Source organism: Enhydra lutris, unplaced genomic scaffold (genome assembly GCF_002288905.1).
Source record: "Enhydra lutris kenyoni isolate GAN:26980312 unplaced genomic scaffold, ASM228890v2 scaffoldscaffold8, whole genome shotgun sequence".
In the NCBI taxonomy this organism is placed as follows: Eukaryota; Metazoa; Chordata; class Mammalia; order Carnivora; family Mustelidae; genus Enhydra; species Enhydra lutris.
The window spans coordinates 32,358,394-32,379,966 of NW_019154092.1; positions in this window are offsets into that span (position 1 = coordinate 32,358,394).

A 21,573-nucleotide genomic window follows, 5' to 3' on the forward strand; every position below is an offset into this window, starting at 1 on the left:
TTGCATTATTCTGAAAGTGTTGGTTCATGTGTGTGCTTTATCTTCCTAAAGAAATATCTATTTATTTGAGAGAAGAAATATTTTTCTGCCCTTTATTTTTTTTTATCTCCCACAGAGTTAAGAAGTTAACTTCCCTGTACTGATTGATTGATTATATTTTTCTTGAAATTCTTCTCAGTCCCACCCCAAATGCTTGCCAAATGCCATACTGAATACTTCCCTCAACAACCAAGTCCTGGAACACACGTTTTCTGCATGTGAGCCTGATGCAGGCCCTAGAACATACACAATCTCACTTATTTCCCCAGGGTGTTGCCTAGAACAATTCAGCAATATTGGGGAGTATGATCAGAGTCACCCAATAGCAGTGTAGAAAAGAGAGGGGTAAGATTTGGACATGAGTTAGTCCTCCAGAGCTAAAATCTCCTGTATGGTCTTGTCTCCTCTCAGTACCTATTTCCACTGGATCCCTACTGTACTGGGTTTTTCCTGAACTTTGTAAACTTTTCTTATTAGTTCTACATTGTTTAGTTAAAACAAATAAATGTTTCTTTCAATGGTCTTTAATGTAGGTGCATAAATAGAAACCAATTTCAGGATAATATAAACTAAACATTCATAAGGATGACAATTCTATCTGAAATATGGGAAATGAGGGGAAATATATATATATCTATAGATAGAGAAAGAGAGAGAGAGAGAGATCCTAAATATCTGATATTTTTTGTTTCATAAAAACAAATTTTAACCATTTGTAGTATACTTTTCAAAAATATATATTTTGCATTTTCACAGCAGTTATGAAATGCACTTTTTTAATTTAAATTCAATTAGCCAACATATAGTACATCATTAGTTTCAGATGTAATGTTCAATAATTCATCAGTTGCACATTAACAACCAGTGCTCATCACATCACGTACCCTCCTGAATACACTTTAAAATACATTTTTATAGACATCAATTTTTGTGCTATGAAGCAATTATGTTCGTTCATTGTTTTTTTCCTTCAATTACATGTCAGCTGTCACATACCCTTCTGTTATCAAGAATATATCTAAAAGCCCACTTCTAGGTCACTGCTTTTAATTCCTGTGGGAAGAGATGCTCGAAAAGCAAGCTTGTTAATGAAATCACAATGCCTGAATGGCACCCAGGGGAATAAAGTGTATAGGTTTAGTGCCTGGGCTTTGTCACAGCTGTTTTAGGAGCTTAAAGGCCTCTGTGACATCCTTGTCCATGTCTTTGGTTGAGATGGCTGAAGTCAGATTCCTTGGGCAGATATTATGGCAAATATGAATTCTATGCAGAGTTTTTTGCAAGATCTCTTTTAGTGACAGCAACAAAGGGGCACAGAATTATTCTGATTTTTAAATTCATTATCTAATTTTGGAGACTAAAAACACATCACATTTACATTACCAGAAGAGTGGATAAGCATCAAAAAAGATTTTGTGGCCAGTAAGTATGGAGCCAATGTACCTTTGAAAAAGTGAAAGATACATCTGGAAGAGCAACTCCTGGCTGGGCAAAACCTTGGAGGTAAGAGTATGGAGGTCACACGGGGGGTCGTTAATAACTTAGGTGGGCTTGATATCTGACCAGCTGGATATGCAATGATTTATTTCTGAGCAAAGACAGAAATCTTCAGTGCCCAGAGTTCCCTTGTGTTCATGTGTAGATTGTCTTTGGGATTCTTATCGGCTGCTCCTACTTTAGACCTGTGACTGTCAGCTGTTTCGCAGAGCCAGGGCCTCTCTGAAGTCATTCCTTATGAGGCTTTGTGAAAAATTTGGACAGCTTAGGACACACACATGTAGGTGAGGAAAAAAGAGAAAGAGAGAGAGATGAGAAAGTGGGTAGATTTTATTTTTTTTTAAGTTGGCCTTTATTTTTTAAATAACCTTGTACTCCTTTTCAATTTCCCCTTGAAACCGTTTCTCCTCTGCTCGCTCTCTTTTTCTTCATTATTTTAATGGCTACATCTTTGCTCTGATGTGTCAATGGGAGTGGAAAATCCTGTGAAGCCAGGGCTTAATGAAATGCCAGCTGGAACAGAGGGATAAAGTTTCTTTGGAGCAGCTTCAAAGGGATGCGGGCTGGGCGAGCTCCGGGACAATGGCGCCCAAGCCCAAGGACAGGGACAGCCTGGCCAGCTGGCCCTGGCTGGCCCTAACGAGGCGTGAAGGGATGGGGACTAACGTCACTGAGCCGTCAGGGGTGCAGGATGGGGGATTTTAACCATTCTGTCTCACACACAGGCTGTGTCCTTATATTTTACAACAAATGGTATTTTCATGATATGAAGGGCCAAAATGTGACTTCTGCTGGTAGAAGCATTAGCTAATTTTGCTCAAATGCCCTGGCTTCCTGAAGCCTGCCAGGCCCCTCCCCTCTCCCCTTCTCCCATTTTGGAATAAATTTTACATTTCTTTTTATAAGAGAATTACCACAGAAACTTTAGTTTTGATAGGACTTAAGTGAGATTTATGAACACTCATTGGTCATTTTTGGTCAGGTGGCATTTCTCTTTCCTTTTTTTTGTGACTAAAGCAGGCAAAGTGACTTGGAAATAGGCTATAAATTTAGAAGGCTCAAATGTCATGTCTGGTTGTTGGCCCCATTCAGACCTCAGTTTCAGAGGCCCTTGTACTTTGAATGACATCAAATATAATCAGCTTCAGTTTAAACTTAGAAGGGATTTTTAGGAAACTACAAGGTACCTCAGCCTCTATATGGTTCATTTATGTATATTAATATGCCTAGTATAAACCTGCCTTCTTACGCCTGGTATTTTGCTATTGAGGGCATTTGATCAATTATAATGACTAGCTTATTTTATTAAGTTATTACTTTCAGACATCTCAAAGCTGTGTTTATAGTGGTTATTTCTTTGTAAACTAAGTCTTCTGAAAGCTAAAATACTTCAAATCTAGAACAAGAATGAAAAAATAGTTTTCACCCATTTCCCTTGCTTATGAGAACTGACAAACATGGGTTTGGGTTATGTTTTTTGTCCCAAATAACAAATATTTACTGAGAAACCAAGATTGATATGGTCCCTACTCCTCATGGCTTAAAAATATAAAATATGGACCTTTGTTCAATTCAGTTCCATAAGCAGGCATAAATCACCCATCATTTGCAGCCATTCAGCTACCTGGCAAGGGATAAACCCAAATAAGAGATTGCCCTGCCTTCAGGAGACTTTCTTATGGGCAAGAGAGACAGGACTCTACATATGAAATTCCATTTTTATTGGTCCAAACAACAGAACAGCAGAAACTTCATACGGTCTAATTTAATTTAACAGTAAATTTGAAAAATGAAATATGTGTAGAATAATGTGGCTTTTGGCCAAGGATTCCCAAGGGAGATGACATTTGAATTTGACCTATAAAGAGAAACAGATATTCCAGAGGAAATTCCATAAACAAAAACCTAAAGAAGTGACATGGTATGTAAGGAGAACAACAAAAACCAGTAAAATGATTTTGAATCATTCAAGGAAGTAAAGAAGTTCTGCAGATGATGCCAGCAAGGTCAGTCAAACAAGAACAAGGAGAACTTTGAGCTTCTGGCTTGGGCTTAATTCTGTAGGTTATTGGGAGGCAAGGGAGTGTTTCAACGACTAGAGTGATCCGATCAAGTATAGCGTGTTGGGTACACGATTCTGCCTCTCCTGTGGAAGACAGATTTGTGGGAATGTTATCCTCCACTTGCTTCACCCCTCACACACCCCTTCTCTGTGCTTGTTTGTCTTGCAGGCTAGTCACTATGCATTGCCTAGGCCCCTTGCCATCTCAATGTTGGTAGGGATTTACCAATGGAAAGCAATGGCAACAGTTTGAAGTCAGTCAGAAGGAGGGATAGTTTGTTTTATTCATTCCCTCGGATCCCTCTCTGCTTCCTTACATGTTTAGCCATGGTCGTTTTCCTCCATGGTCACAACACCTATGAGGCAGCCCCTCTTCTTTGACCAGACTCCTTTAGGGGTGGTCATGACTTTCTGCTTTTGCTAGTTTGGGTCTTTCATCATATCCTTTTGGCTTCTTTACCTCCTCTCCCCCTCTTACCATTGATAATGGTCCCTTTATTAAACTCAATTAACTCCTCTGAGTTTAGCATCTCATTTATCGCCAGGACATTGATAGAGTGTCAAAGATGGAGATGGAATGTTTAATTGGGAGAACACTATGATAGCTCACCTGAAAGAGATGAGGCACTAGACTACACTTGTTATATTCTAGAGGAATTTAGGGTATAAAGATCAGTGACTGATTAGACTAGGTACTCTAAGACCAATCGGTATGAGGTCAATTTTTAGAGGGGCAGACAGAAGACTAGAAAAAGGTCTTAAGGGTTAAAAGTCAATGTAAGTGGGGCTGCAGGGAAAGGGTTAGAGACACTGCAGTGAATACTGATCCTAACACAAAAATAGTTAAGGGTCCACTTTTGCCTGTTTGAAAGTCTTACAGTGCTATGAGTATTATAAAGCACTCTACTCTGGTGAAGGTCTAATATATAATTGTAATAATTACTGCATTTCCTTTGGATATTTTTATGCTTAGATTAGTATGTCTTAGTCCTACACAGAAGTAAATCAGAGGCTTGTAAGGAGACAAGAGATAGTATACCTCCCAATTCTTTAGTTTAACTAGAGCTGCTCGTTCCTTTAAGACCTTCTTTTGGGGTGCCTAGCTTTCTAGCTGTCTCAGTTGGCTAAATGTCCAACTCTTGATTTCAGCTCAGGTCATGATCTCAGGGTCCTAAGACTGAGCCCTGTGTCTGGCTCTATGCTGGGTGTGAAGCCTGCTTAAGATCCTTTCTCTCCCTCTGCCCCTTTTCACTCCATGCACTCTCTCTCTCTCAGGAAAAAAAACAAAAACTAAAACAAACAAACAAAAAACAAAACAACAACAACAACAAAAAAACCCAGACCTTGTTTCTTCTCAAAATGCTCAGTTTTGTGTCTCTATCTACCCACTCTTGACACTTACTGTTAGTTGCAGATAAGGGGAGGGGAAAATAACACTAACTAGACTACACTATTTTGTCTTTGTCTCTGAAGCAGCTTTGACTTTTAGTGTCTTCTACAGGGTAGATATTTCCCCTGAATGATGATGATGAAGCCATTTGGTAATGCACCCAGGAGAAGTCGAAGGTAAAAATCAGATAACCTACAAGTAAATATTTCAGTATAACTCTCACCCATCTTGTCTTTAATTTAGTACATGTAATTTACAGAGCAAACAATTAATACCTGGATAATCAACCAAGCATTGACTTGACATCACTGTTTTTGGTGAAGCTACCACCATCCTGGTGAAGCAACATACAAAAAATCAGATGCCTAAAAAGTCTGTACTCATAAAGGCATTCTTTTCTTGCCTCAGCTATAGGTGCTTTTGTAGGAGTCTATGGCCTACTGCTCTGTGCTGGAGCCCTCCAATGTCTTTATCCCAGCCAAGGAGGCTTTGCTTAAGGCCAGAGCACCCAAGATAAATTTTCTTCAAGCTGCCACTACAGTAATAGTAGCTCACCCTTGGTCAAAGGTGCCATAAGCTGTTGTGTCCTGCCAAGGTCAAAATACCTCATGGTCCACTTAAATCCTTATACCATGTTCAAAGCAACAAAGGCCAATTTCACAACTCTAAATTCCACCTGGCTTAATAGGAGCTTTTTAAAACTTTAAGATCAAAATGCTCTGTCCACCCATTCAAAGCTGAGGCTCAAAGCTACAATCTTGGCCTCACCAGAATTCTCAGCCACTAAATGGTTATTTGTTCTACCAGATCCAATTTTTATTATTCAATATTACCAGACAATGCACAAAGAGATCACGATTCTAAACTTACTTCACTAGAGTACATCAACATCAATCCCACCACTGGCTTAAAGAGTAAGTAAAAATTGTCAGAAGTTTCACACTATCTTGTGTGTGTATTTCCACCACTGTAATTAGCATCATTTGTTTGATCATTGTGCCATATTTTCATTCCTTTAATAAAACAAGGTGACCACTGTAAGAATGTTGGGAATACTTAAGTTTCTGGTGTGAAAAGAAGGTTTGTTTGTTTTTCCATTTATTGGAAACACATTATTAGTAAACTGCTGATAAAACTGCTAGTGACAAGATAGGCTCCATATCTCAGAGGAGTTAAAGGTTCATCAGAAATCTCTAATATTGCTGTTTGCCACTTGCTGAGATGTATTTATACAAAATCATTTTTGTAATTGCTAGCATTAAAACTGATTGAACTTCAGAATCAGTTTCCAGCCTTTATTTCTGGGTTAATGTTTACAAGCAGAGGCACCTGCGACCATGGTTTCACCAAGCTTGATGGAGTTTCATTCCTTCCTCACTGGCACACCATTACCTATAGCTCTCAGAGAATACTGCCAATCCATGTACCCACAACTTCCTTTAATTTTGATGAAAATGCATGCCTCCTTACCTGAAAAATTCATATGGCACATTTTATTTTTATAACTTGTGGCTGTACGGAAGGGATGCTCTAGGTAGGAGCCTTCTATTTCTTCCTAGATGAAAAGGCATGGAGATATTTTCTAGGACTGCCATTTTAGTTGCCTCAACTATCTTTGGGGAAGTCCTTAGGAGGGGTTTATTGAAACTGAATTCAGCATATGCAACATTTCAGAGGCACTTGAGGATATATCTGAACACCAAAGATGTTCAACCACATAGCAGAAGTGATCATCTCTATGAAATAATAAGCATTGTGCTTTCATAACAGGGAGAAAAAAAAAAACCTATTTCAGCTAGATGTGTTACTTGATGGATTCAGATCTATTTTTATTTGCGCAGTCACTCTTGAGTGCCTATAGTCTGGCTGGGATTGAGCTACAGACACAGGAAAGCAGAGGAACAGTCAACATCCTTAAAGTATAGTAAATATACACACACACTTGAAGCATATGACACAAAATTATATATAATTAATTATGACGGTTCCCCAAATGCAATAAGAACATAGGATAAAATGATTCTTCACGTAACAAAGTTGCTACATATGCGGGCTTTCAGGACCTCAGCCTGTTTGGCTGTTTTATGGCATATACCACCTCAGGCATCTGACAGAAAACTAAGCTTAACTGTGAGAAACACTCACATACACAATTGTGCAATCCATATTGGGGAGGGTGTTATGGATTCCCTGTACCACATCTATAAATCTTCCCCCTGCCTGGGAGTCTGTCAAGCCCAGATTAAGATATTTTACATTGCTAGGACTCTTTTGAACTCCAAATACAGGAGGCTTTGGTTCTTTTAGTAAGTATTGTTTTCAGCTTTGGCTGCAACTTTCTCTTTCAAACTTACCTCTTACTAAACTCCATCACGCACCTTCTCCTGTCAGGAAGATAGCCTAGCTGCTGTTGCACACTTCTTTTTTTTTTTCCCCCGCCACATATCTTGCTTTCGTTCTCATCTCTCAATGATGCATTCACACATATTTATGATGACTCAAAAAGGCACAACATGGTGCCTCATATGTATTTACAGTTCCCTGGAATACATTAAGGAGCAGACAGACCAAAAGCCCTGTCCTCATGGAGGTTACATTCTACTCTACAGGAGTGACTGACTTGTTCTTACCCTCCCCTGTCCTACCAATTTGTCAGACCAAGATACAGTCCTATATCCTCTGTGAAACCAAAGTTTGTTTTCTCTGATATTTTTGTATTTTCTAAAATGTAAACCACCTGTTCAGTCTTCAGCAAGCAACACTTGACTGGGTGTGAGCTTTCCTGTATCTAGTCATCACATCTATTTAGTTTGATGCAGCTCCTTAAATTCTCATGACCCTGACATATTTCTTTGCCCTCTCTGTGTAGTACCTATTAGGTACTCAGGACATTTTGATTGACTGATGATCATGTATGCTATGCTTTCCTATAACATCCTATCATAGTTAAGAAACCATTGTAAGGAAAATCTTGCATTTGTATGTCATTTTAACCTTTGTATTAACATATATTATTCTACTACATTCTCAGTATAATCTCTTCATTTCTAAAGTAAGTAGGGAAAGGGGTATTATTTCAATTTTAAATACAGTGGAGTTAAAGGAAATTCAGTCACTTGCTCAAAGTCACAGAGCAAATTAGTACCCAAACTAAGAGTAGACTTGAAGTCTCTTGGGTCTTATCTTATGCCTAGTCCCCTCCACATTCCATAGGGTTACAATATTATGAAACAACCTGCTAGGAAGCACAATCAATACTTTAGGCAGAGCAAAATGCAGTGCACAAGAACTTTCAATTACTTGAGAGGGGGTGGGAGACAGACAACTGCAACTGAAATCTATGGGTAAGTCAAAGACTTCCATTTAGTTCAGCATCTTCCTCCACAAAATGGAGACAAGTAGCTCCGATCTTACATTTATGTTTGTATTCCAATCCCACTGCCCACTGCTCCAGATCCTATCTGTATGAGACAGCTTACTATGTGATCTTGAATATGATCACAAACTTGCTAATATGGACTTCAAGTTACCTAAAGGGAAAAGAGGCCTAACAACTTATTTCCTAAAGCCTCATGTAATAATGGGGTTATACTGAAAATGTATGGCATCATATTTGCTAACACAAAGTTAAAAGCACCATATAAATGAAATCTCCAATCCACATGAAAGTTCCAATCCAAAAGCCAGTCCCAAAAAGGGTTATTTCCAACTACCAATGCAGATATGGATTTTCCTTCTCTAGATTAACAGAATATATAACATTCATTCTAAGGAGTGTGCTTATGTACAGTCTTGAACTAAATAAGTGTTGCCTCCCCCTTAACAGGAAGTCTATAGTAATTCATTCATAAGGCCCTTCAATATTTTTAGTCATTTCTTTAAAATAATCTCAGTAGGTTCGATTAAAACCCATTAAAGTTTAGTTCAGCTGGATACTATAGTTTCCATTCCTCAAGGGCAGTGGTAAATTACCCTGCCTGTTGGTGCAGAATCAGGTCAGCAACCTTAATCCTTCAAAATGTAGGCCTGGAATTCATTCTCCCCTTGATCTTTCTCCAAGGCTGCACCTCACTCATTCTCATGGAAAGTGCACTTCAATGAGAGCCTACCCTGTGTACTTCCTCCTTCTACAACACACACCATTAACACGCAAGTAGCTTCAAAACACTTGATTGAATAAATGAATTCATGACTCCCAATAGCATAATTTATTATTTGATAGAGAAAAATAAGGATTTTAACGCCTGTTTCTTTGTTTTCTAACCATCTACTGTCCATTTTACCTAAGTGCAAAGTATGAGTTTAAGACATGAAAATATGTGACATGTAGGTAACGGTCTTAATAAAAATTCTTTACATGTGATTACCTCATTATTATTATACCAGCTTCAGACTATGATTTTCTATACCCCAAACTGAAGAAATATGTGATTATAAAGGTTATTATTCTATTTAAAGCACAGATGTGTTTAAGCAGCTGTAATGGTTTTCTTTAATGTGCTGAGAGGAGGGGTAGCTTGGAGAGCTGGAGGCTGTCTCCCAGCTTCACAACTGAGGAGCTGTGTGACATTTGTCAAACCAATTAACCTCTCTGTGTTTGAGAGTTTCCATGTTTTAAGGAGGTTAAAATAATACTTGTTTTCTATAGCTGTCTACACCTACAAAGTGAAAGACCTGTCTTAGGGGACCTAAGGCAATTATTCAGATGATTCAGGCTAAAATCAATCCTGCCATGGAAGAAAAGGAAAATAGTGTGCATTTGGACCTCAGCTGTCCAGACTGCCTGTCGACATCAATCAAATTCAGAGAATAAATAGTTCAACCCTTTGCTTCCCTTTGCTTGTATTGTGAAAGCACCTTAAGGGGCATATTAGCTTGTTAAGATCAATGAGTGAATCATTAATGGCTTCAGGTCAACTTAACATACAACCAAGAATATTTGAAACGTAAGAAGGCTCTGGATGACTGGAATTCCTGGGTTTTTTAAGGACAGTCATCTCCTAAAGTCACCTTCAAAATTAGCACCAAAGGGCCAAAGGAGGAAAAAGGAACCCAGACATGGTTTTCTGTCCAGTATGTACTTGACACTGTGGCAGGTGTCTCATTCATTTACTTATATCATTCAGCCCTCCAAACAACAGTATCAGGTAGGGAGTTCCAGAGGAGGAAACTGCAGCTCAAAGACAGTAAGAAGCCCCAAATCCTAGAATCAATAGCTGACAGCCTGGAACCTGGAACTTCATTCCAAGTGAATGAGTGGGTGTGCTACCCTCCATATCATTCATGCCCTAAATGCAGGCCTGATATGATTCAATAAAATTCAATAAACATTAGTGAATCCCTACAAAGTGCCAAGCATGACGCCAGGAGATGGCCAGAGTAATATAAATGAGGCATGGTCCTACTATCATGGACTCTTACCTGCAAAAGGTAAGAGTGACACACATGAACTTGATGGTAATACAACATGAGCCATGTCCATGAAAGTTCAGAGAAGAGGCTGAGCCATAGGCTTCTAGAAATACCTCTGTGGAATACAGTAGAAAAATATTGTCCCCAGGGCCCGGAATTCATTCTCCCCTTGCATTAAATCAAAGGTCAGGAGAAAAGTCTAGCCTAGGTAGGTGGGTTCATTGTACAGAGAAGATAGAGCCTAACACTTAACCCCAACTTTGTAGTCTGAATATCAGTGACATCTTTTATAGTATGCTAAAAACGGCACAAGTTGCTTAACTTCTCTGAGCCTCCAGAGCCTGCTTTGGTAAAACAGTGAGAGAAATGGCTGCTTCATTGGACTCCTGTAATTAGACAGAAATCATGAATGGAGAATGCCTATTATATTACCTGGCATGTTTAATGCTAAAGAAGATGCCACCATTTTAAGTCCAATTCTTTCTTCTTAAAAAGGAATATGATGGACAGCTAACAAAGAGTCCATTAAAGTCTATCAGGGATTAAAGAGTGGATTCTTAGTCTCTGTTGGCATTTTTATTCTTGAGTTAAATCGTTCATGGAACAAACTATATATACATATATGTGTATATGTGTATATGTATATATTTAAGTTAATTAAGCATTATGAGTCAGCCCCTGCTCTTGGCATACAGAGTATTCATTACCTACCAAACAAATTCTGACATTTAAGACCATTTTTATAATGGTTCTGGTCTCTCCTTCCAAAAGTAAAATTTGTCAAGTCACCTCAGCTACCATCTGAATTCCTCCTTTTTTTATTCCGAACTTTCTTTGCCTATAAACCCCACTCTGGCACATAAAGCAACCTTAAATAATAGTGCTAATCAATTGCGTTTTTTGATCAGCTGATCTCTGTACTTTCTACCCAAACAAGACTGACCGAAGTGTCAAGGTCAACTGGAACATCTTCCTCATAGAACAGAGAGTCTCTTCAGGTTTGGGAGGTGGGCTTTATCCACTTAAAACTCTGGCCAGTGTCTGAAATATAGTGTTTCCATGTATTAATGGGATGGGATATACATTGATTGGAAGTGTAAATTCCAGTTCGAAAAACCATCAAGAACCTATTTAAATAGGAGCAAAGATCTACAAAAATAGAGTTGTTAGAGGACAATTCAATGGTTCTCCCTCTGCTCTGAAGTCCTTGTTAGTGGCAGAGTTTATAAATTGAGAAGATGTACATGGTTATCAGATTCTCCTAAGAATCATTAGCCAGCTACCAGCAGAACCCAACTGACCAAGTAGAGAATATTGATATATAAAATACACATGGCTTCCTCAATTAACAAACTGACCATTCATATAACCTGACCCTATGAGAACCTAGTAAGGGGAAAGCAAGGATGGACTGTCCTGAATCCTCAGTTTAAATGAGACCCTGGGCACAGGAGGCACACTGGCTAAGCACTGTGAAATAGACAGGAAATAGATCTGCATTAGGTCTTGGCCAGGATAAGTACAAAATCCTCATGATCTGATAGAGAATACAAACAGAAAGGATATTTTATTGGACAATGATAAAACTTGGTTGTAGATGAGGAGATACTGATTGGTGATATTCCAGTTGGATTGAGAGGCAAAAAATGTTTCAAAATGTCCCTCCCTACAGCCATGTTGAAATTAGGGTGGTGACCAGGCCCTTAGATTAGAGGCATGCTCCCCAAAGGCCTCAAGCTAAGAATTGCAATCAGAGGAGACAGATGCTTAACATGCAGTGCTGCAGCCAGGAAAGAGGCTAATGAGATTCTAGGCTGCTTGTCCACAGGGCCAGCCATCACAGTGTCACCAGGCAGGGAGGCTGTTGTCCCTCTTACAACCACTCTTCTGAAACTGCATGTGTGACATGGCATCTGATTCTCAGCAGCCTAGTAGTGACATTGTCTACTTAGTCTAGCTAGACTGCAGCAGGGAGACAGGGTGCTGATTAACTGGCTGGAAGGAGATGTCTTCTTGGAACACGGCAGAGGGTCCCTGTCTGCATCAGGAAGCCAAAGCCACAGGAGGCATGGGAAGGAGACGCATATGCAAATCTCTGCAGCATGAACTGGGCTACTGAATTTGGACAGATGAGGGTGAGGTATAGAGCTGAATTGTCCCATGCAGATGCTTGTGTAAGTTTCATGAAGCGACCCAGCCAAAAATAAAAGCAATATGTAGAAGATATTATCTCACCATTTCCTGGAAAATTTGGTTTAATAGTTTCACAAAAAACCAACCAACCAAATAAACAAACAAAGGGATAAACAAAAAAACCAAATGTACATATGTCTATTTCTACCTGGCTGATGAAAGGAGTTCATGGTCTTGGCAGGGCAGAGATATAGTGTTGACGAAACAAAAACATGGTTGATTAGGACAGAGAAAATGTGGGATATCACTGCTCACTATGGCAAAGACAATTTCTTAATCCTCTGGATTCTCAGTCCCATGATCTGTCTTGTGAACAACATTCACCCTAATGGGGACAGTCGAATGAAATAATGGATGTTGAATTGATTTTTAAAAAATTATTAATATTATACACAAATGAGACACCTGTGAGTAAGACATTTGCATTCATGGTCTTGCTGGTAAGTGTTCAAGATAAGAAATGGATCAAGAACATTGAGAGGGAGGGGACTGATAGCAAATACCTTGTCCTCAAAGCCACAACTCTATTCTTGAAAGGATGATTTAAAAATTTCCATAATTATTAGAAATGAGGTTAAAGTTCTAAAAATTTGGAGAGAGCTTGTTGAATGTCCACTATCCACTTGGTATTTAGCAAATCTACTTAACTAACCATCTGTACTGTTTAAAAATCATTCTCTTTCAAAATCTCCAAGGTGTGTGGGCCGGTCTCATTTATGCTCAGATGGTACTGCCATGTACAGGTGCACAAGCTGTGCTTTAAACAACTTTCCTGCAACATTCACATAGACCTCAATAAAGAACAGCATCCCTTAGAATTGTGTAATATAAAGACTCTAATTCTGAGAGTAATTCAAGAAGAATTTTTTCATATGTATTTTAGCCTATATTCAATCCAAATTGTATTAAAATCAGTTTATTGCAGGTCAGATCATTTTTGGTTTCTTATACGTGCAACAAATGTGAAAAGTAGTTTACCACAAATCCTTTTTCTTTGGAGGAGAGCTACTTGCATCCTCCCACGGAATTACTTTCTTTCTGTGCTTGCCTCTCTGACATGGGGTTGGAAAAAGGACTCTGGGGTGTGGAAATTCAAGCAGGTGGCAAATAGGCGAGGGGTTACTTTGAGGGGTGGCTTATGTGGACACCAAATTCTCCCTCCCACAGAGTTGCCCTGTAGTATAAAGAAATCCATTTCCAATTTTTGGCTTAAAAAAAAATGATTTCAACAGAATAAGTATTTCATTTTCCTTCAGTAGCCTGACTCTCATCACTAAGAGTAGCTACTGATATTACTACAACACTGGTATATTATGATGCCTAACTGAAGGCTGATGACACACATTTTGGCATTATACAAGTTATTCTTAATGAATTAGGTACTCCCCAAAATGCAAACTTAGAAAAATTCATTTATTTTTGTTTCCTGTATATGTAAGACCTGCCAATATATATATTCCTTTTTTTTTTTTAAGATTTTTTATTTATTTATTGACAGAGAGAGATCACAGTAGGCAGAGAGGCAGGCAGAGAGAGAGAGGAGGAAGCAGGCTCCCCGCTGAGCAGAGACCCGATGTGGGGCTCGATCCCAGGACCCCGGGATCATGACCTGAGCCGAAGGCAGAGGCTTAACCCACTGAGCCACCCAGGTGCCCCCACCAATATATATATTCTTAACTGAGCCTTTATTAGAAACTGTTCTACAGGCTGAGATTTTCCTCCATCTCAATTTTTCTCCACATTAAGTGTTCTCTACCTTCCATAGTTGGGAAAGGAATGGCTGAATGTTATCTGGATGATTTCCAACAGTGCTAACCAAGTCTCAACTCACTGCCCACTATCAGTCACTCATCTATGGGGAGCAGATTTGGCCATACTGTTCTTCTAGCTAGACTGGAAATTTGGGAAACAACAGTGATGATCTTTATTTTTCTCTACTGAAAGGTATGCCAGAGAATGCTGCTCCCCATATCATAGTTTGCAAAGAAAAGTGAGTGAATGGGTTTAATTTATGATACTTAAAGACTAACAATATCTTCAGAACTTCTTGGTCATATATATTAGTGAGTTTATTCCCTAAGGATTTCACTTATTTTGTGTGTGTATTTCCTGTATTCTTTCATCATTATTATATTCTCCTACCTCTTCATTTGCATATATTTGGAGTTGTGATTTCCTCTTTTTTTTTTTTCAGCTCTCATCTATTCCTTAGCTCAGGTCACCCTGCCTGTTAATTTTTGAAATCCCTTAGTGTCCACACAGGACCAAGCAGTGGGCTATAGGAAAACAGCAAGGGTCAGTTCTTTATCTCTGTGAGCTATGGAGAACTGGAACTGTTAGAGGCCATGGGCATCTTAAGGAATGCCCTGCTCACTTGAGCTACACATCTGTTCTTTACTATAGATTTTATTATGTCAAGTGGGAAAATAACTAGCATGAATTCTTTTGAGACTTTGATTATTGGTAATAATAGTTTATAAAAAGGTTACTTTCTGTTAGATGCCATTTTGAACAGATTTGTACATTTTTGTGTGTGCGACTATAATGGCCTGGTAGAAGGGAAGGTCAAATAAACATAAGACAAGAGATATAGAACCAGAAGTTTAGTCATGACATTGGGAGACAATATAGTAGGAAATACAGAAATATACTTTGCAAATAATTTTTAGGAAAGCAATAATTCTGTCTAGAAAGTTCAATTTTCTACCTTTTTCCTTTCTCTTCTCATCCTCATCTGAGGTTATTTCCCTAGGTCCTCAATCTATTGGCGATACATCTATGGGAAGCCTTAACTGAGGATATTAAAACAGGGACTGATGAGCCACCTTCTTCATCACCCATCTTCATCATCAAAGCTGCTATCATTCCTCAGTGGGGGACAATGAGACACAGATGTGTCAGCTATTTTGTTCTATGTAGATATTATAGATTTTTCTCCTTTCCTGACCAACCTACTCATAAATTTGTCCCTGTGGTCACTATGCGGATGAGCAAATGGAAATGGACCTATTAGCACAGATGTCTTACCTTATGTCTGCATTTAAAACAAGCAAGCTTGATAGACTTGTGCACCAAAAGTAGATTTTACTGTATGTAAATTATAGCTCAATTTTTTAAAAAAGTAAGTATGTGTTTCTTTTCAGTAAAAGTTAGTAGAGGATCTCTTATTGGTAAGATCTGGGTTCAATTGTCAGGGGATGAGTTACCAGCTTTGTTCTTCTATGTTTTTATACTTTATCCATAACAGCTAGGATTTTCTGGGGGCAATTGTTGATACAATGACAGAAATAGTATTACTTTCCAATATTCATCAGCATGAACTTGAGGCCATAATGTTTTAGGTTTATTTTAAATCTGAGCTCTACCAATAAGCCTTCCCTGACCAAACTTTCCAAGCAATTCATTAAAGAGGAGGAAATGGTTTATATTTGGGAAGTCCCTCCTAGTTAGAAAAGTAAATTCTTACATGCTACCATAAATTTACTTCTCTACTCTTCAGATGAGGAAAGTCAAGCCCGGAAAAATTAAAGACCTTTTCCACTATACACAGCTCACTAGTAAACCCAAACGCAGGGCTGCTGACTCCTTTGTTCTACCACATCACATTACCTCCCTGATGTCCCATCCTTAATATGACTTAGTCTGAGGCATTTGAGGATAGCACTGTGTCTCTTCCTCTCACAAGAGGATCTTTATGGTTGGAAGGCCTCAGAGTAGTCATTTCCTTCCCACCTACCATGTGATCTGAATATGAAACGATGGCTGGAGCCCAAAGAAGGGCAGCGTGACTATGAATATGAGTGTCTCCACACACTGGATGGATGAATATAATTGTCTCTATATATTTTCTCCATTTCTTTTGCATATTCATGTAGCTTTTGTTCAGCTTCTTTAAATCAAGCTTTTTCTCTTGAACATTATTACTTCTTTCTATTTTTTCCTCTTTTAAGATTATCTTCTGGAAATCTTCCAGTCTACTCAAGTACTCACATCCCTCATTAACAAAAATCTCTCTTCCCCTGAAAAACTGTATCTAATGAAATCAGCTGATTGTATCCTGCCCCATCTTTGACTTCCGTTTATCTTTACTCATTCATTGTTTGTTGTTTATTTAATGGACAGATTTGTGATATCTTTAATGTTATAGTTACATATTTTTCTACTCCATATACACAATTAAAATTTACATTCAGGTACTTTTCAATAACTTGAATGATTATATCTCACTTAGATTTCCCTTTTGTATTATCCTGTGAAACTTTAAGCTAAATAGTTCCTTTTAAACAAAATTTCTGCTGAACCTATAAACAACTGAATATCTGTTTTCTTGTGTGTAAAACCTGAGTCCCACTGGATGGGTCAGAAGGGCCATGCACTGGATGTTTGCCAACATATCTAGAGTCAGATATTAATCCATTGATTACACAAATCCATACTGAGCTCCAAGTTTGTGAAGATCCCGTGCTGGGTCCTGCTGCTATGAAAGCGTCAATCCTGCTAAAATCCAAGATCTCACTTTTAAGCACTTGGGATAAACTTTGACCAATTGATACATAATCCTCCTCATAAAAACTTCCACCTCCAGGTATATATATATACAAAGACTGGCAAATATTCTATTTAAATAACCTTCTCAATTTCTATTTCTTTCCTTAAATTCACACTTTAAAGAACTTAAAGTGTGCTGGAATAATGAAATCGAGGGCAAAAACATGTAATTTCTTTCCTTTCTTTTCTCTCATTCTAAAAGCATGGGGTGTCCTCTGCTCTCCTCCAGCAACACACTTTCATTCTAAACAACATAGTCTCATTGTCTTTCAATATAAATGCTCACATCCTCAAGGAACAGAAGGAGCCAGAGAGGCAGCAGAAGGGGAGGTATGCCGAGAAAGGCATTGGTACCCTAAGGGACAATTTTTATCTCAGGAGAACTGACCTTTTAGAGAAAGCAAATTGAATTATCTTTCTCATCCTTTACTTTTGCTGTGACATCATTAAAATGCATGTTACATACCAACACTCGTTGTTTTGTATTCATAACCTTAAACTAAAATTAATCAGTTGTCACAACGACTTAGCACATTTGTTAATGGTTCCTAGCCAAAAATCTGTATTGTTATAAGAAAAGCAGCTTTATGTATACACCCTTGAGAAAAACAACAGAGGAGAATTAACTGGTGGACAATGAACATTCTTTTTTCCTGTTCAGAAAATAGTCATCTTCATTCTTTTCTCTGGTTTTGAACTAGTACTTTGTTTTGATGTTTGACACGAAATTTGGTGCTTTGACAGAAAGAAGATCTTTTTGTCTAAGTCCAAGTAATATAAATTAGATCCTACAAAGTTAAGAAGTCATGAATTTAGCTAATAAGCATTTATTAAGCTCCAGTTTGGAGCCCAGACTTACCACGGATTCGTTATTCAACACATATATTGAGAACATAAGGAACTGATGAAAATTTATTTATGAATGACTCAAAGCTATTGCCTTTGAAAAACTCATATAGTATTCTCAGGCAAAAGATAAATAAACAGTTAACTCATACCACAATGTTTTAAGTGCTCTAAACAAGATAAGTATATTTCTCAAAAGATGAGGTTGGGAGACATAAAAGCATGTCTCTACGGACTCACAGGCATAGGCCTATGAAACCAACCTGGTGTAAGTGGAAGGTGCCCTGGGAAAAACGATCTGGTAGATCATGCCAGGTAGAGAGAAAAGCGGTGCCAAAGCCAATAGAGGTGTGCTGAGGTGAGATGGCATTTTGGGGACAGTTCAAATCATTGAAAAGTTTCAGGAAAGAGCAGCACCGGATCTGATTTGCAGTTTAGAATGCTCTCTGGTCTCAGTGAGAAAATTTTTTGGAGCTGAGCAAAACCAAAGGAAGAAAGACAAAATTAGTTTACTTTTTAGTGTTCCACATGAAAGATGATGGCAATGTGGCTTCTATGAAGGGAGTGAAATTGAGGGTAGGAAGAACTTGTTGAATTCAGCATATGTTAAAGAGGAGGAATCATCCAGATTAGCTGGATGACCACATATGTATGAAAGGCATTTAGGTGCAAGAAACATGTAGCCTCCACTCTCCAGTACTTCATATTCTGTTTGAGAAAACACAACTAGGAAATTTAGGCCTTAATATTTTTAAGCAATTAAGTGTTGCAGAAGTAGCTAAACTTTGTAATTAGCTAATATCCTGCAATACCATTTATTAGCCATAGCCTAGAAATAGTTCCTTTCTATGTTATGACCACTAATGTATGGAAAACATATGGTACTAAGAGATAATCTAAAAATACTAGTAAATATTGCTGTAAAATGACTGGTATACTATTAGGAAAATAACACTAATTATATGTTAAACAGTTAAACCAAAATAATTAATTTAAGACTCCTTTTTTTTTTCATTTATAAGTCTCCAAGGGAGAAAGGAATCATTCTATTATGCAATTAGGAAATTGAACAGATATATTTATGTCTCAGAATACCTCGAGGCAATGGATTACTCACCTCCCTGATCAATATTTGATCCCTATTAGTCAATAAGTTCTTTCTCATGTCTGACTATGATCCCCCCAATTCACTTTAAGCCCTTTTGCTTTTACTGGATCCGTTCAGATTTCTTTTTGGTCTACTAAATGCAGTTATACTCTTTGCAAGGAGTGGTTTATCAGTATGATCTCATGCATCTTGCTGTGCTGGGACTATGGCTATTTTCCTTTCCCTGGCTCTACTTAAAGATCATGCTAGCAAATATCCTTAATACTTGTATATTTTCTAAATATATAGCAGCTAGTCTATAAATTGGGGAGGGGAACAAAATATTTTATCTTAATTTTTTATCTTCAATTTTCTGACGTTTTCATTTCTGTTTCTAATTTAGAATTTCCTCTCAGAGAAATAGATATGGATGTTTGTTCCATGCAACACATTCCCCAAGTAAGAATGAGTTATTTTCAGTCAAGTTGCTACATATCCTTGGTACATAGGAAGGTTTGCCCCTATCTCCTAGACAGGAATCCAAGGCAAAGGAAAGACCTCACTTGTCTGTATTACACACCACTTAAATGCCCACATTTAATTCAAATAGCCAGGACATGCTTTGCCTATGGGAAAAAAAAAATGTAAGTTCACATTTTTTATTTTTAGTGCCCTAGTATTTTCCTTCAGGGGAGACCTTCAGCTAGCCCACATTTTCCTAAAATTTTCTATTCTTTGATCAACTTCTCCCAGGAAAGGATCTTGTCTAATTTAGATATGTGTTTCAGACTGGGTACTAGAACTCTCCAGGAGATTTTATTTTAGGTCCTCTCCATATCTGTGAAATGAAAGTTGTTGTTCCCTGTAAAGGAATGTGGGCATTAACACACAGGCAGTGGAGCTCATTGATAGAGTAATAGGGGTCCTCCCCAGAACCCTTTAAATGCTGCCATAAAGCCACAGTCTAGTCTGTCTCTATATAAAGCAACTGTACATCTGAATAATGACTCAGTTCTTCCCTCCAGGTGTTAATGTTGGCAACCCACAGAGTCTGAATTTAGAATCCAGTGCAAACTCTGAGGGTATATCCTTCAAGGCAGACAACATGAATGCAGCATCTGATGTTGTGTGGTCAGATCTGGACTCGGAACCTGGATTTTGGCCTGCTGATTGCTGCGAGACATTTAGTGAGCTACTCTGAGCTGTAGTATCCTCTTTTATAATGTGAGGAGTATAGACCCTATTTCATACAGTTACTGAAAGGATTAACTTCAAACATGAGATTCCCAGCCTAGCACAGTGCCCAGATTATAGGGCCTTACTAAGCATCCCTTCTACTCTACTTCTAAATCAAAATCTGTGTGTTTTGGCCAAGTTTTCACTGGTAGTTTCTGTCCAGGGTCTTGGTCTCTGAAGTATGGAACAATGCTTTGGAGGTGTATGTGTGTTGGGGAGGGGGTGTGGAGTATGTAAAAGAAAATTATCATGGGTACCTGCAATTTATAATGAATTCAGTATGCTCCAGTCTTTCTAGTAACCTGTAATTTATACAGCTGTGATCAATTATTGGGCTGCCTAAAGGAAAGATATTCAGATACCTACAGTTATGAAACTTCCAACATAAATGTTTACTAGTGCATTCACATCTGTGTCTTTCCAATTTTTGGTGGTTTCCAGAGATCCCTAGGTTCATTTAGTCTACATCTCTGGCTCTAGGCAGATTAGTGCATGATTTGACCAATCTTCAGTCTAGATTGCATATGGTAGAGTGATAGATTGTGATGTATCACATTTGTGAATATATCTCATCACAAACACAGCTCTATAAATATCGTCTCAAAAAGGTCTGGCCCAGGGGTTCCTGGGTGGCTCAGTGGGTTAAAGCCTCTGCCTTTGGCTCAGGGTCCTGGGATCAAGCCCCGCATTGGGCTCTCTGCTCAGCGGGGAGCCCACTTCCCTTCCTCTCTCTGCCTGCCTCTCTGCCTATTTGTGATCTCTGTCTGTCAAAAAATAAAATAAAATCTTAAAAAAAAAAAAAAAGGTCTGGCCCAAAAGCAAAACTAGAAGTATAGTTATGGTATTTGCTCAGAAATAAGATCAAAAAGTTATCACAATGCTGAGCAATAGCTGAGGACTTTCCTCTTAGGCCAGAAGATTCCTTGAAACCACTTAGAATAAAATAGTATCAATAATAACTTTAATAACTTCTTTCTAATACATCATAACTATAAATTAAGCTATAATTTTACTAAGTTATAATTATAAAACTAACCATCATGAAGCCTTCATTTTTTTTCTATGTATATAGGGGTTTTTGTCCAAGATTTACAGATAACAGGATTCACAAGTAAAAAGGAATTGTTGAAATATCAAGTGTAAAGTACAAATGGATTGAAAGTGAAGACATGATAACAAAAAGTCCTGCTCTTTCACTTCTCTAGCTCTATGTTTCTGTCTGCAAAACGTGTGTGTGTTTGTGTGCGTGCGCGCACATCCCCA